Raw genomic sequence first — 15052 nt, forward strand, 5'->3', positions numbered from 1 at the left:
GTATCTGTGCTAATTTAGTGCCTAGCAATGGATCTGGAACAAACCAGAGTGTCAATACTTTTCATTTGGTCATAAAACCAGAATGCTGATGTATTAATTTATGATAGAATTATAAATTTCAAAAGTCTTACATACTTACACTCTTTGAAGAAAGGGGAAAAAAACATAAAAAAAAAAGACTTAGAAGTGCACTTTCTGAGCACATGATTCAGACGAAAGACTTGAGCCATTCAAATATTTACTGGACGAGGGCCTGAGACACTCATCCTCATGAGAGGTGCCTGGAGTTTCTCTCAGTGCATGGCACCACACACCCTGTTCTTAAGAATGACTTTACATGTCTGATCACATCCATCTTGCATTGATTTTCTAGTTTAACTTTCAGAAGGCACCTTGTTTTCAGTATCTATGGGGTGTTTTGCTGTCTGCCCTCTAATAAAGTGGTTTTAACCTTTTTACCTCCGAAAACAAACAGTGGGTCACATTCGCTTACCTGCAACCTGATTATAAAGCCTCTCCTTTTCTCAGAGAGGATTTCAGAAGGCAGCTGAGTGAGAGTGACATTTCAGGATAACCTTGACTTCCCTGTAACTTACAGACAAAAGTAAATCATTTGCAAACTTTGAACTATTAATAGTAACAAATTACTTGCAACAGAGCTCACAACAGATTGTGACACACCATTGGATCTTGACCTCTGTGCCTAGTGGAGAAAATAAATGGTTGTTTTGATCTCTTCAGTTTTTCCTATTCAAGAGGATTGTGGCACATGAATAGTTTTTAATTCGACTCACGCTGAATAGAAATCAAATTTTGTATCATAAAGAAAGGAAGAATTGCATCAAGTCTTTACCAGTGGAGCATTTTTTCTATGTCTAGAAAAGGATGAGGAGAGACATATATATATTATGTGTGTATATATATATATATATACACACATATATATATATATATATATATTACTTTAAAAGATCATGAATCTAAGTCATCATTAAAAAAAAGAAAAGGGGAAAAAAGAAGAAAAAAATAAACCCTAAACTCTGTATTCTTATTCTCTTTAGGATTTAAGAGGTCTAAATATAAACTGACAGCTTTCCTTTTTTCCATTAAGTAGAGAACTTCTAATTCTAGCAGAAGTTTGAGCTATGATGGTTTAACTTTGTGCTCTCTCATCCTTTCCTTGTATTTGTGGGTCAAGAGAGGAGTCATTAGGGAGTTGTATTTCCTGTCTCATCTTTTCCTTCCTCCTTTCTTAAAAACTTTGTGGGAAATCAGCTTTATGAAACACTGAAGAGAGCTGTATGCACTAACTCCTCAAGAGTCCTCCACAGTTCTTACTTATGTATTTCCAAGTAGACTTTCCCCTCAGGACACAGACCAGAGTGAATCTTAGTCTAAAAGGGAAATAGCACTTTATGCAATATTTTATAAACTTTCTCTTAACTGAATAAGGGATACTATTGTTATAATTTTCTTATGTATTTATAACCATTTCTTTGGATACTGCCTTTTCTCTATTTCCTGCCCCATTGATAATTTCTGGGAGAAGAAATTTATTTACCAGAATTTATTTACCAGACTTTATCACTCTTGGTATCTACATCAACACCTTATGCAATTTCATATTTCTGAAATGTAAAATATTTCATTTGGAATAAAAAATCATCTTCAGCCAAGAATACAGACATTAAAATGTCTTTTCATCTCAAGCATGTAGGGTAAGACTTTTCCCTATTAAGTAGTTCAAAGCCTTGGCTTTTTCATCCTGGTCAAGGTTGATTCCTCTATTGCAGTGTCTGGATGGATGTGACTAGGAGGTGGCATTCCACTGTGGCTGTGACTAACAACTAATGGAATAAAAATACATCTTTATAGGATTTTCTGGGATGGACACTGAAGGATTGGAGTAAATATTCCATTATGTGAGACCTAGGAAGTGTTTCTCTCTGTTACAGTGGAAAAGGTAATAATAGATATTGAAAGGGTAGATATTGAGAGTTTTAATAACATCTCCCCATTCACTATGGTCCCAATTTTGTTTTCTAATAGATAAGTGACTCCTGAGATTAAAAAGACAGAAAATCAAAGCAAAATAAAGAGAAAAATAGAAGGTGGCAGATGAAGACCCAGGATGCAGGGTGAGAAGACCAACATCTGCAGGTACTTGGGGCAGTGCTTTTCCATATACAAACCTCATCAATGTGCTCAGTAAACAAAAGGAGTTATCTATTCTTTAAGAGGCAGAAAAGGGAAAAATCTTGAGATGACAGCTTCCTTTTAAGGCACTTGTAGTTTTTGATGACTTTTTCCCCCTTCATTTCTGAAGATGTTAGAAATATGTGATCTTAGACTTCAAAGCAACCACAGACATTGTTTAACTGGACCAATTCAGCATTTTTTTCTAGGGCTTACCTGACAGAGACCTCATTGTGACTCTGTTTAGTCTAAGGATAGTTCTAATTAACTTGGACAGATTTGCAGGCAGCATCTGTGACAATGCTAACTGTAACCTACCCACAGCTGGCTCTAACACCACAGCAACTTTACAGAAAGAGTGAGGACTCTGAAGCTAATCAGTTCTTTCTGTTACTCTCATCTTAGTAATCTCATGCATCAACCAAAATGCAACATTTCTGGTTACCAATCCTTGTTTATTCAGTTATCTTTATCCTGTTATGAGCCTTCTCCCCCTTGACACTCCATGCAATTGCTCTGAAACATGTTTCTCCTCTGCCATTGTAAACTTCTGTTCTTTCATAAACAAATTGACTCACACCTCAGCTTCTTGGTTTGGTTCTCTCTCCTCACTTGTTCTTTGCAAAACGTGGCTTTTCCTCAAGGCCACAGTTTCTGTATGTGTTTTGAGAGAAAACCGGTTCTTCTCCCATACTCCATGCCCTTGCACCCATAAGCAGCAGGATGTAGCACTCTTGAATCTAGAGGACTCAGACTATGTTGATGACATGAATGAAGCCGACTCAGTTGTAATACAATAGGAAATAGTGGAAGAGGTGACATATTGGAAGTAAATGCCTCATGTAAATACGGCAGCTGCCTTCCAGCTACAGAAGGTTCTTCCAGTTCACACCTATGAGCAAACATTTGCCATATCTTCCAATTTTTCCAAAGAAACCAGATATTCAGGTTTTATTAGTGATATCTTTCTTCTTTAAATATTGACAACAAATTTAAAATATAAGAATGCTTTGGAATAAATAACTTATCTATAGTCTAAATGTGCCCTGTAGCCTGCAAGTTTAATTGGATTCTTTATCAACTCCCAGTATATTCTTCTTTCACTCCTTCATCTATATACTGAACCCTTCCTCTTCTGAATCTATGAAATCTGGTTTATTAAAGTCATCAGCTTCAACTTTGACCTGTGGAATGACCATCTGACTCTGCCTACAGATTTTTACTCCATACAACTCATCCTTTACTCTGCATATTATTTCTTTCCAAATATAGCTGGGTTTTTTTTTTTTTCCTGTAAAAGGTCAGATAGTAAATATTGTTGACTTTGTGGGCCATATGGTATGTCACAACAGCACAACTGCGCCATTGTAGCATGAAATAGTCACAGACAGTATACAAATCAACGAGTGTAGCTGTATTCCAATACAACTTTACTTACAGAAGCAGGCGGTAGGTTGGATTTGGCCAGTGGGTCATACATAGTTAGCTGCCTCTTGACCTCAAAGATGAAAAGTTCCTTAGCCTGGGATACAGGACCCTGCATGATTTGTCTCCTGTTCACCTTACCAGCTTTTTCTCCTATTACTTTCCCTATAAGTTAACTAGCCATGATAGTAAATCAAAATTATCATTTATTCAGCACTTTAATTGTGCCAGTTACTGTTCTAAACCTTTTACCTATATTACAATTTCTAAATGACAAAAAAGTAAGAGATAGGCATCTTAATTTATAGATGAATGAATTGAAGCACGGTGAGATTAATTGGTTTGCCCAGGTCACACAGACAATAACTAGAAAAGCTAGGATTTGAACCCATACAGTCTGGTTTCCGTGGTCATGCTCTGACTCAGAATATCATCCAGCCTCTCGATGTCTTCCCAACATCTTTGTAATGAGGCAGACTGTACCGAGCTGTTCTGTGCATTTGTTCCCTTTATCTGATCATCCCCTTTCTACTTCTGCCTGGAATAACTAGGCAGATGAAGTCTTTCTTCTTTTGGCAAGTCTTTCATTACTTCACAGTTCCACACTGACAGGGTTTGGATACTTTCTGTTCTTGGCTTAATAGCTATTTCTGGATGTACTGATTATTACACTTCAAAAAAAAATTCTGTAATTGTCTACTGTTGAAATTAGCGATCTCTTTCAGATCAAAGTTTAAGTGCTATGCATCTTTGCACAGTTCCTGGCACAGGAGTTGCTCAATAATTAGTTGCTGAATTGAATTCAGAGATGAATTTATCCTAGTTTTCACTATTTCAGATTTATCCGTCAGTTCTTTTTTTTTTTTTTTTTTGGTGGAAGGGATGGTTAGAGTCTTGGTTGGTGTATCTCAGAAACAGATCTTGAGATACAGATGAATGTATAAGTAATTTACCTGGGAAGAGAAGAAAACAGTTGTAGGAAAATGAAGAATAAAAATAAGACAAACTGATCAATAAAGTGCACATTATTAAGGCTCCCACAACTGTGGTCTACCAGAGCTTAATCCTGCTGGGGAAACCCTGAAAGTTGGTACAGAGCATATATGTGAGGGTTATTCTACCCGAGGGATAAGGTTGCTAGGGTATTTATACACCAATTCCTTTCATTAACTGGTTGAAGGCTACTCCCAGGGGGAGTTAATACCCAAGCATATCCAGAATGCTGAACAGGTGGGCAAAGCAAGCTTTGCTGACTCGAGAAAGCCTTCAGGCAAAGGACTGCAGGTGCTGGTACTGTGGGTCCAGCCAGTGTGCACTAAAGCATGTGAGGGCTGGCGCACACGGGCAGGGTGCCCACAGCGTCTGCTCCGGTTTCCCTCCAAACGTCTGAAACTGATTGTAAGGTGAGAAGATAATTTCTCCCCTTCTCCTCTTTTGCTAAAGTGTGGCTTTTAAAGGGGTCTCTAGAGATAGAATATTTCATAATTTTTATAATAATTGCTGTTTTGTGATGTGTATAAGGAAAAAAGCATCTTTATTGTTTTTCAGATTAGGAGACCTCTAGTATACACTGAAGTACCTTCTCTGCTTATCCTTTGGGGTTGTCTTTGAAGACTGCCTTCAATCCCAGACCTTTGATTAGTGGCACATTTGTTTCATTGTGTTTCTCTCACATCTGTTTCTTTTGTACAAGGCAAAACTCTTTAGTTACTATTTATAACAGATTTTGTTATGGCTTATACAATAGCTTTTTAGGAGTTTGAGCAGACCCACCGAGGAATAAGACTTGATGGTTACCTTTTAGAGTATAGAGAGTAGTGCCCAGGATAAATATTTTACAAGGAATGAAATAAATGTTGAAATAAAGAAAAATTCAAAGTTAAAGGGGGGCATGGAGGGATTGACTAATTACCTTTGGGACAAGTTTGGGACAAGAGTCATTAACCTGACACATCCTCAAGTGTTGACAGTGGAAAGACTATTAAAATTGTCCCTTTATTCTGGACTTGAAATGAGATAGTCACAGCTGGCAGGGAGTAGAGAGAAGGGATTTAGAAGACTTTGAGCAGGTGTGATAGATAAGAATCTAGGGTATTGACTGTGTCTGAGATAAAGGGGTAGAGAGAGATGGATGAGGAAATTATGAATCTGAGGTTTTGAACTTGGGAAACCAAGTGACCTGTTTCACAGCTGAGTAGGAGAGGACAACCAGGTAGGTGGTTTCCATGTGGTGAAAGGCTGTGAGTTCAGTTTATACAGGAACTAAGGTGAGAGTGCTCTTGACTTTTCTAGGTAGAGCTGTGCAGACATGAATCTCAAACTACTAAAGCCCCTTAGGAATTAATGGGTCTGGCAGGGGATTCCGAAAATAGAGATAATGATAACAGTGGTGGTAATGACAATAAATATTTCTATTTCCACAGTAGTGGGAAGGCAGGTTATTATTTTAGGAATATCTCACATAGCTTGGCAGGACTCTGTCACATGCACCAGAGATATCCATTATTTTGAAAAGCCACATCTTCCTTCATCCTCATCCTTTGCCATCCCTCTTACCACAAGAAAAATTAAAGTTTAGTAATAACAATAAAAGTACAAAAATGATTATGCCTACAGATGATATATGAAACCTGAAAACTGTCTGTTAAAATCACCATTTTGTTTTCAGAGTATCTCATTTCATTTATTTTGGCTGGCATTTATTTATGTTTCCTTTTATGCATATTGAGCTAATTAGAAGCACGATTCATTTAGTACCTAATATGTGCTAGGCCCTTCACACACATTACCTCCAGTTCCCCCAGCCCTGCTTCTGTTTTGCCTATAAGGAAATTGAAGCTATGATGTGTCCTTGGTGTGTCCACGGGCCTCAGGTAACTTCTTTCTTCCATTCTTCCTAAGTGTTACTGCCAGGGTCACGTGTTAACAAAGAACATTCTCAGCAATTGGGAAAGGACAGAGGCAGAATCCAGGTCCATCATTACACTCTATTATGCCACATGGCCTCTGTACACATGCTGTGTAACTGTTAACACCTGTACTCTTCATCATCTGTATTACTGTGTTTATCAAGGTTCTCCAGAGAAATAGAACCAATAGGAGATCTCTCTCTCCCTATGTGTGTGTGTGTGTGTGTGTGTGTATATACATATATATATATAGGTATATATATACACACACCCTCTCAGCCTGGAAATTTGGCCCTCATTTTCCCCATTCATGGACTCAGTGCATCGTTACAGAGTCACTCCATTACATTAATATATGTTAATGTTTAATATTTTATGTTTTATACTGGGCTTTATTTTTAAATTGGGCTTCCCTATATATTTATCACATTTAATTTTCCAAACAAACCATCCTCATTTACACTAATACTTGACACTTTAAGGAGTCAAAGTAGAAGCCTTTTTTTCCATTGGCAAAAGCTGAAGAGACAGGATTGGGACTCAACTTTTCATCTGCTTTTAAAACTTCTGCAGTTTCATTACATTATCTTATCTCAATAAATTATTCTGTATGGTTGTCTCATCAGTACTTTAGAGTACTAAAAGAAAGAGAATGATAATGACAGTTCGTTGAACTTCATTCTGTTAGGTAGTAAAACATAATACCATTCAGAATACTGTCAACTTAGTAAGTGGACAACCAGTAAATATATAATATATCTACTTGAAGAATCATTAAGCATTGTGGAAAGGCTCCCAATATATCACTAAATCATAATGATTAGACTACATGGAGGCTGGGATAAAACTAAAAACATTAATTGTAATGCATTCACATATCTTTGAATTATATACACTATATATATGAATGTTATCGCAGTATATAGGGTAAGGTGATATTTTAATATGAATCAAGGTGTTTTTGAAATCCCATACTTCTCTTTGTTGTCACAGACTATCTCTCCTTCTGTTAGTTCAGGCTTATTACTCCCAACAGAGAGAAAGGATCCAAACTAACAAACAAGATGTTATATACGCTTGGCTTTTAAAGAGAAGGATTTGAGAAGAAAACTTGGTTCTTCAGACCAAGGCAAGGAGATTTTTGGAGGATCATCAAGGATTACAGATAAAGTGTCTGTATTTAGATTAGAATGCACCACTCCCCCACATTTCCACTCATGGCTTTCTGGGAATTGAGAATAGAGTGAACCTTTGTTCCATTCCTTGAGTAAAGCTTGGGAAGATAGCAGGCATCACAGAAAATTATTCCACACCAACATGGCATAATAACAGTAAAGTAGATAATTGAGGGAGCCATGTCCAAGCTGGAGCTCTGTGTGAAGGAAAGTTACAGATGCACTCTAGCCAACAGCAGATTAGAGTCTGTAGATAGGAAATGACGCTTGGGATGTCAGGGCTAAGAGTTCAGGTTCCCTAGAAGCAGAGTCTAAGCAAGAATCTGCATGCATATGATTTGTTGAGGAATTCTCATCAGGAAAAAATCTGTAAGAGAATTATAGACTAAAAGATGCCCCCCCAAGTTAGCAGTATCAACTATGTGACTGAAGCACTGTGGGTCAGCAGGCATTTCAACAGATGAGAACACGCACGGTGGCTGACAGTGATCTTACTGGAACGTGGATACATTTCAACAGGTCCTAGTGTAGGACTGGAGTACATATGCAGAATATATATTTGTCATCCACACCACCTCCAAAGTGTTGATATGCTTATTGAGGTAGAAGAATGCAACCTAGAAGGAAATGATAGGTTTGGGGAGAAAGAAAATACTAAATCAACTTGCTTTATTTAAGACAACTTTATTGAAGTGTAATTTACATGCCAGGAAACGCACCCATTATAAGTGTACAATTCAGTGGCATTTATTTATTAAGTTTATAAAGCTGTGAGACCCACTACAATATATTTCAAGAAAATTTTCTTTATCTTAAATTTCCTACCTGTTTACAGTGAATCCCCAGACAACCACTAACCTGCTTTCTGTATCTATAGATTCACTTGGGATTTGGGGGGAATTTCATATAAACTGAATGATAAATAAATAGTCTTTTATGTCTGGATTATTTCAATTAGCATAATTTTTAGACATAATTCGTATTATAGATTTTCTAGTAATTAATTCATTTTTATTACTGAAGAGTACTTATTGTATAGATATACCATGTTTTCTTTATCCATTCACCAGATGATGGACATTTGGATTGTTTTCAGTTTTTTGCTATTATGAGTAATTTTGCTATGAATATTCATGTACAAGTATTTACATGGACATATGTTTTCATTTCTCTTGGGTAGATACCTAGAAATAGAATTGCTGATTGAAATGATATATTTATGTTTAATTTATTCAGAAATTGCTAAACTGTTTTCTACCAGCAATGTATGAGACTTCTAGATTTTTCATACCTTGGCCATCACTTGACACCAACAGTTATTTTTATTATAGCTATTTTAGTAGATGTGTGGTAGTATCTCCTGTGGTTTTAATTTGCATTTCTAAAATGACTTACGGCATTGACTAACTTTATATGAATCTAGCCATCCTGTAATATGTTGCTAGATTCAGTTTGCTCATGTTTTCTTATGGGTGGTTCTGCATCTATGTTCATAAGGGATATTGCTCTGCTGTTTTCTTGTGATGTATTTTTCTGGCTTTGGTATCAGGATATTTCTGTCTCATAGAGTGAGTTGAGAAGTGTTCCCTCTTTATATTTTTGGAAAGTGTTTGTATAGAATTGATATTATTTCTTCTTAAAATATTTGATAGACGTCATCATTGAAACTGGGCCTGGGCTTTTCTCTGTGGGGAAGGTTTTAATTACTAGTTTGATTTTTTAACTTGTTATAGATCTAGTTAGATTACCTGTTTCTTCTTTAGTCAGTTTTGAGAATTTATGTTTTTCTAGAACATTTTCCTTAAATACGTACATTTGCTTAATCTATTGATACTGAGTTATTCATAATATTATCTTATATTTTAATTTCTATAAGGTTGGTAGCAATGTCCCTTCCTTCATACCTGATTTTGGTGATTTTTGTTCTCTCTCTCTCTTTTGTGGCCAGTCCAGCTAAAGATTTCTCAATGTTGTGATCTTTTTAGAGAGCCAGCTATTTATTTCATCTACTTTATTGATTTTTCTGTTTCTGTTTCATTGTTGCTGCTCTGTGTGCTTTTCCCTGTTCATTTTCTACCTAGTTTCCCATTTTTCCCAGCAGTGCAGCTGGGAAGATAGTTTTTGCCTTCTTCTCAAAAATGAGTCAGCCCCCATCAGCAGTAAAGTTGCTGATTTTCATGGCCGCGTCTGCCTTGGTATCCCACCATCTCAGCCATGGGAAGGGATGGGAGCAACCTCAGACAGGAACACTGCAAATTTCCATTCTTCTTAACCAGTGGTCAGCAGATTTTCATAAATAAACATTTAATTTGGTTTTTGCTCTTGGTTGATGATTGTTTTTGACAATTTTGTCTAGTTTTACGGTTTTCTTTTTTTGAGAGAGGATTTACTGACCTCTTTATCATCAGTGGAAGATCTGACTCTGAGTGTTTTTAAACAGTAACTAACCACAAAAGCCTAGAAATAACTTAATATAACTGAAAATTATTAAATTAAGCCTAGTTTGTTAACAGTGGCCACAGATGGTTGTCACCTATAAAAGGTAGAGTCTGTCCCCCTCCAGCCCTCCTCTCCCTTTGCCCACCCCGCCCAACTCCCCTGAATCCAGGAGGCTCTGTGAAAACTTTGACTTGAAGAATATAACAGAGGTGATTGTTAGCCAATTTCAGGGCCTAGGACTCAAGAGATTGGTAGCTTCCTCCTTCTCTGAGAGAGAAAGAAACTCAGCTTCTATGCAATGAGGAAGAAGCAACGCGATGGAGAGGCCTCGTGGAAAGACACTGAGACGCCTGGTCAGTAGCCTCAGCTGAGCGCTAACTTACTGGCCCTGTGAGTAAGCCATCTTGGAAGTGCATCATCCAGGCCCAGTTGAGCCATCCCAGTTAACTCAGTCTGTTCCTGCCAAATCCTTTCTAAATTTTGAATTTGCAAGCAAAAGAAATTATGATTGTTGTTTTAGATCACTAAGTATCTGGATGGTCTGTTACATAGCTATAAGTAACTAGAACATTAATATAGTACCTTGAGGGATGGGAGTTGGGGATTAAAACTAAGAACAGTTATTTTAATATCCATTTATCACCTACCTAGCAAGTAAGATTTTCATAGCCACAAAATTGAATTGCAAAAATAGAACCTAGAAAAAAGAGCTGTGTAAGAAAAGGAGCTTGTTATTTTGAGTAGAAGGTGACTACAAATAGAAGAATAAAAAAAAAAAATTCATCCTGGAGATTACAGAGCAAAGAGGGAGGATGGAATGAAGAAGAAGGGGAGGAAAGGGATCAGATGTTTGATTCAATCCCCCTTGCATGGTTTGGCTTAGTGATAAGAGAAAGTAACTGAGCACAAATGTGGCAGTTCTTGTCTTGTTATCAATTTGATTCCCTGTGAGGAGGGACCTGGGCAGGAGGTTCCACACCAGCACCGAGGGTTCACCTTAAGCAGGGTTAGGAGACACAGAAAAAGAGAAAGAGGGTATCTAATTTGCATTCCATTTTACCTCCTTTTGGTCTGGATGGCCTGACCACTGAACAGAGAATCAGCAGGCCTCCTCTGGAGGGCTGCAGCAAGGCAGTACCATAGTAGAGGTTAAGGGCAGCCCACCTAAGCCAAAGGCATGATGAAAAATGTGGTAAGGTTTCAGAGGAGCTTAAAGAGCCCAGGTGAGAAAATGATATCCAGGAATCTGTCCCTGGTCTATAACCAAGCCGAGAGAGAGTGTGAGAGTGAGAGAGCAAGAGAGCGAGAGAGAGAGAGCGAGAATGAGAGAGAGAGAGAGAGAGAGAGAGAGAGAGATGCCATGAGTGGTTTTTGCTGCAGTTGTCATCAGTAGATGCCACATAAAATTCAAGTATGAGACCAGTAACATCTCAAAGCTCATCAGCCACTGAATAGCAAACACAAGGCAAAGGCAGAGGATGCTAAGGACTCTACACCAGAGATCACATAAGTCTCTTTTCCATATACCTGATCCCATTTTACAAAGAAATCAAAGAGGGAGGGTTCCAAAATAAGACAATATAGGTAATTAACCCAATCGATCAGACATACTTAGAGTGCTTAAACTATTAAACCAAACTAAGTTGACAACTATATTGGATATTGGTAATTTTCCCATTTTATTATCTAGTGGATGATTGTGAAAGATGAGAACACTTTGAGATAACACTATAAAAATACATCTTTACCTCCCATCCCAGTTATAATATGAGTATCATATATATGGTAAAATAACCTAACTGTGGATTTAACAGTGGTTTACATTCTTCTGGAGAAATCTCATGAAGGAATAAATATGGCAGGTATTTTTCTTCACACATCTTTTTTTTTCCCAACCGCAGTCACCACTCTATATAATCAGGCCTCTATAGCCTGAAGTCAAAGATTACTTATCTTACTTAAGAAAGGATGAACAGATTGTCATACAGACAAGGTGTACATTGTAGTGGCTAAGAACGTAGACTCTCGGGCCAGAATGAATGGATTTGAATTCTGGTTCTTTACTTCCTGGCTAAATGACAAGTCACCTAACTTCTCTGTGCAATGAATACAATAATAGTAAATCTTTCTTCATGTTGTGATTGTTAAACAAGTTAGTGCACTTGAAGTGCTGACATATAGTAAATACTATTATTGAGCTTGGCTCTTATTGTTACTGTTTTTGGAAAACACAAGCTCATTGAGATCACAGCCTGAATTTTCCAGCGCTAAAAGATGATGGGTCTCTTGGGAGAAGTGGAATAAGCAGAATATGACCAACCTCTCTGAGATTGTAGCTCTCTGTTACTGAGGAGTGAAGAGAATGGTGGGTACACAGGCAATGCCAGCTTGACAGTGGGACCCTGATGTGGGTGGAGCAGTGGTCTGGAAACAGACCCCCAAGAGATGCTGCTTTGGTCCCAGGGTCAAGTTGGCTGTGAGGAGAGCAGAGGCTGTGAGTGGTGGAATTGCCAGCACAGCCCTAGACCATGATGGTGTCAAGTGGAGAGAAACTTACATAAGAGCACCTCCCTCCCAAATATGACAGGTTTTCTACTATCCAGGCTGGTGGGGCTCAGAACTAGATGTAATTTGATTTTATAAATAAAAGCATGTAATTTTTCTTCTCCCTTAACATCAGTGAGAAAATCAATAATCATTGATTATAGTAATGGCCAAAACTAGACTGTACTTGAGAAAACTTGATGCTTTTAAGAGACTGTTGAGCTGTGTTCCATGCAGTGCTATTTTTAGACAAGTTTCTTCAATATTGTTAATCAATGTTTTCTTCTAAATAGCTGAGAATACAGATTAAATTGTATTGTGACTAAATCTATTCTTAAAATTGTCTCAGAAGAAAAGAGAAAAACAGAATGAAAATTCCTGCTCTGAGAATATAAATGTAGCCCCTGTGCTAAGTCTCCAGAAAATACCTAAGTTTGAAACCAAAATATGAAGTTGGATAAAAAATGTAATTCAAGAGGTACAGGACAATATCATGAGATAGGAAAAAATTAATGTAAATCTGCAGTTTTTAGAGCTAATAAGTCTATACTATTGGAAAAATTCAATCACATGCTCATTACACTGCCCGATGCTTTCATTTCCTGACTGGGACTGGAAATTATTCTCGTTAAACTAAGTCATATGGGGAACACAGTCCTAGGGAACAGATCCAGATCCTTAGAGCAGCAATTTCTCCCTAATATAAGAAAAAATACAAAAGAAGCAGATTGAGTAAGACACACTCCCAGAGTAAATTGGGATCACGATGATAACAATCATGGGATCACTATGATTACTTTTTCCTTCCTTAAACTGAAAGAAAATGTTTGTTTCTTTTGAAATGTAGAAGAAAAGTCACTTTTCATGATCTGAGATTCCATAACTAGCACTTCTTTGCGATTGTTTGCACATTTTTTCCAAATTTTAGCTGGTAGGCAAACATTTTTATAACCATTCATCAATTTCCAAAGTAAAATGGCCATTGTTTAAATTATTATTAGTATAAACTCAATTATTACATCAGTGATGTTGATAACAGACATTTGAGATTGCGTGATTGATGTTATAAATTGTAAGCCCTACTGATTACATGCATGTGTGCATGTGCATGTACAAACACATACAACACGCCACACACTCTTCAGCCCAAAACGGTGCCTTTCTGAGTCTAGTTTGCACAGAGTAATAATGATATTTTTCCAAGGTGACATAGAATCCATGCAAGAATGAGGGCTATGCCAGCATATCCAGCAGAGATTCATATCAGACTGAGACCATGAGGGTAAAGTTTTGTGGGAGGACATGATGTCACAGAACTCCAGATGCTGCTGAGCTCTGCTGTCAGGCACATCAAAAAAGTTTTGATTGTAGAGCAATTCTGAAAATCTAAGTGAAACTCTAATATAAGAGAGAAGAGCACTTATATTAAGAAAAGTGTGTATACCTGCACTTGGGAAAAGATTCAAGATGGATTGTCTTACTCTATGTCATCTTAAAACTAGATGGCAGATGATGATTAATGAGTCAAGTTTGGCAAGAAAGGCATCCAGTAGTTTTATACAAAATGATGAGCAAGCAAATTATTTATAGTCTTTTACTATATGTATCATTCTTTATCTATGCATGCATGCCTGTGGACCATATAATCAATATGTAGGTATTAGTTAACTGATATTCAATTATATTAATAAATAATTTTTCATAGAAATATGAAAGTAAGGAGAATCCTGTCACAGCTGTATTCTTATTTAGTTATGGCCCCCAAATGCTTTGACCTATAATCCAGGTGCTTCTAATTACCTGTTGAAAGTTACAGTTAGTATCTAGATGAAAACAAACAGCCCGACGTAACCTAGATCTTGAAAATGAAGGTTTATACGACATAGCAATAAACACTATTACAAAGAAGCGTTCAGTATAACAATGATTTTTTTGTCTTAAAAGCTGATGCAAAGAAACAATGTTTTGTTACCTTGGTTACAGCCAGTTCTGCACAATGTGCCTTGTTGGTCTCTGAAGGGACTTTGTGTATGTATGTGGGTTACTGTGGGAGGTAGTATGACAGAGACAATGATATATTTTTACAGATTCTTTTATTCTGCTATTAAATAATTTTGTGTGTGTAAAGCTGTTTCATCAATTAAATAAAAATATACTTAGGCAAACATCACTCCCCTGTATAAAGCCATCCCTAGCCATACCTCTGGATACTTTTCAGTTACCCCCGAATGCACAGCCTTTCATCTCAGGAAAGGAAATAACAAGGAGTTTTGTGGTCAGCATGAAGGTTGAAAGTGGCTATCTATGCTTCTCTCCCCAGCTGTGGGATATGAGAATTACCAGGACTGCACAAGAAGAGAAGAC

The 15052-nt window shown here is 37.3% G+C and overlaps 1 long non-coding RNA gene across 7 annotated transcripts in view; it reads left to right on the forward strand.

Annotated features, from left to right (window-relative positions):
• LOC116281481 (uncharacterized) overlaps positions 1-15052 on the forward strand; it is a 373196-nt gene that overhangs the window by 57923 nt on the left and 300221 nt on the right. For 6 of the 7 annotated variants that reach the window (XR_012075046.1, XR_012075043.1, XR_012075045.1 and 3 more), the window contains one exon: positions 2050-2160. This is a non-coding gene — a long non-coding RNA (uncharacterized lncRNA). Of the gene's footprint in view, positions 1-1875; positions 1964-2049; positions 2161-15052 lie in introns of all 7 variants that reach the window. The other variant, XR_012075048.1, reaches the window with a different exon arrangement.

The sequence above is a fragment of the Vicugna pacos genome, chromosome 8 (genome assembly GCF_048564905.1).
Source record: "Vicugna pacos chromosome 8, VicPac4, whole genome shotgun sequence".
Taxonomy (NCBI): Eukaryota; Metazoa; Chordata; class Mammalia; order Artiodactyla; family Camelidae; genus Vicugna; species Vicugna pacos.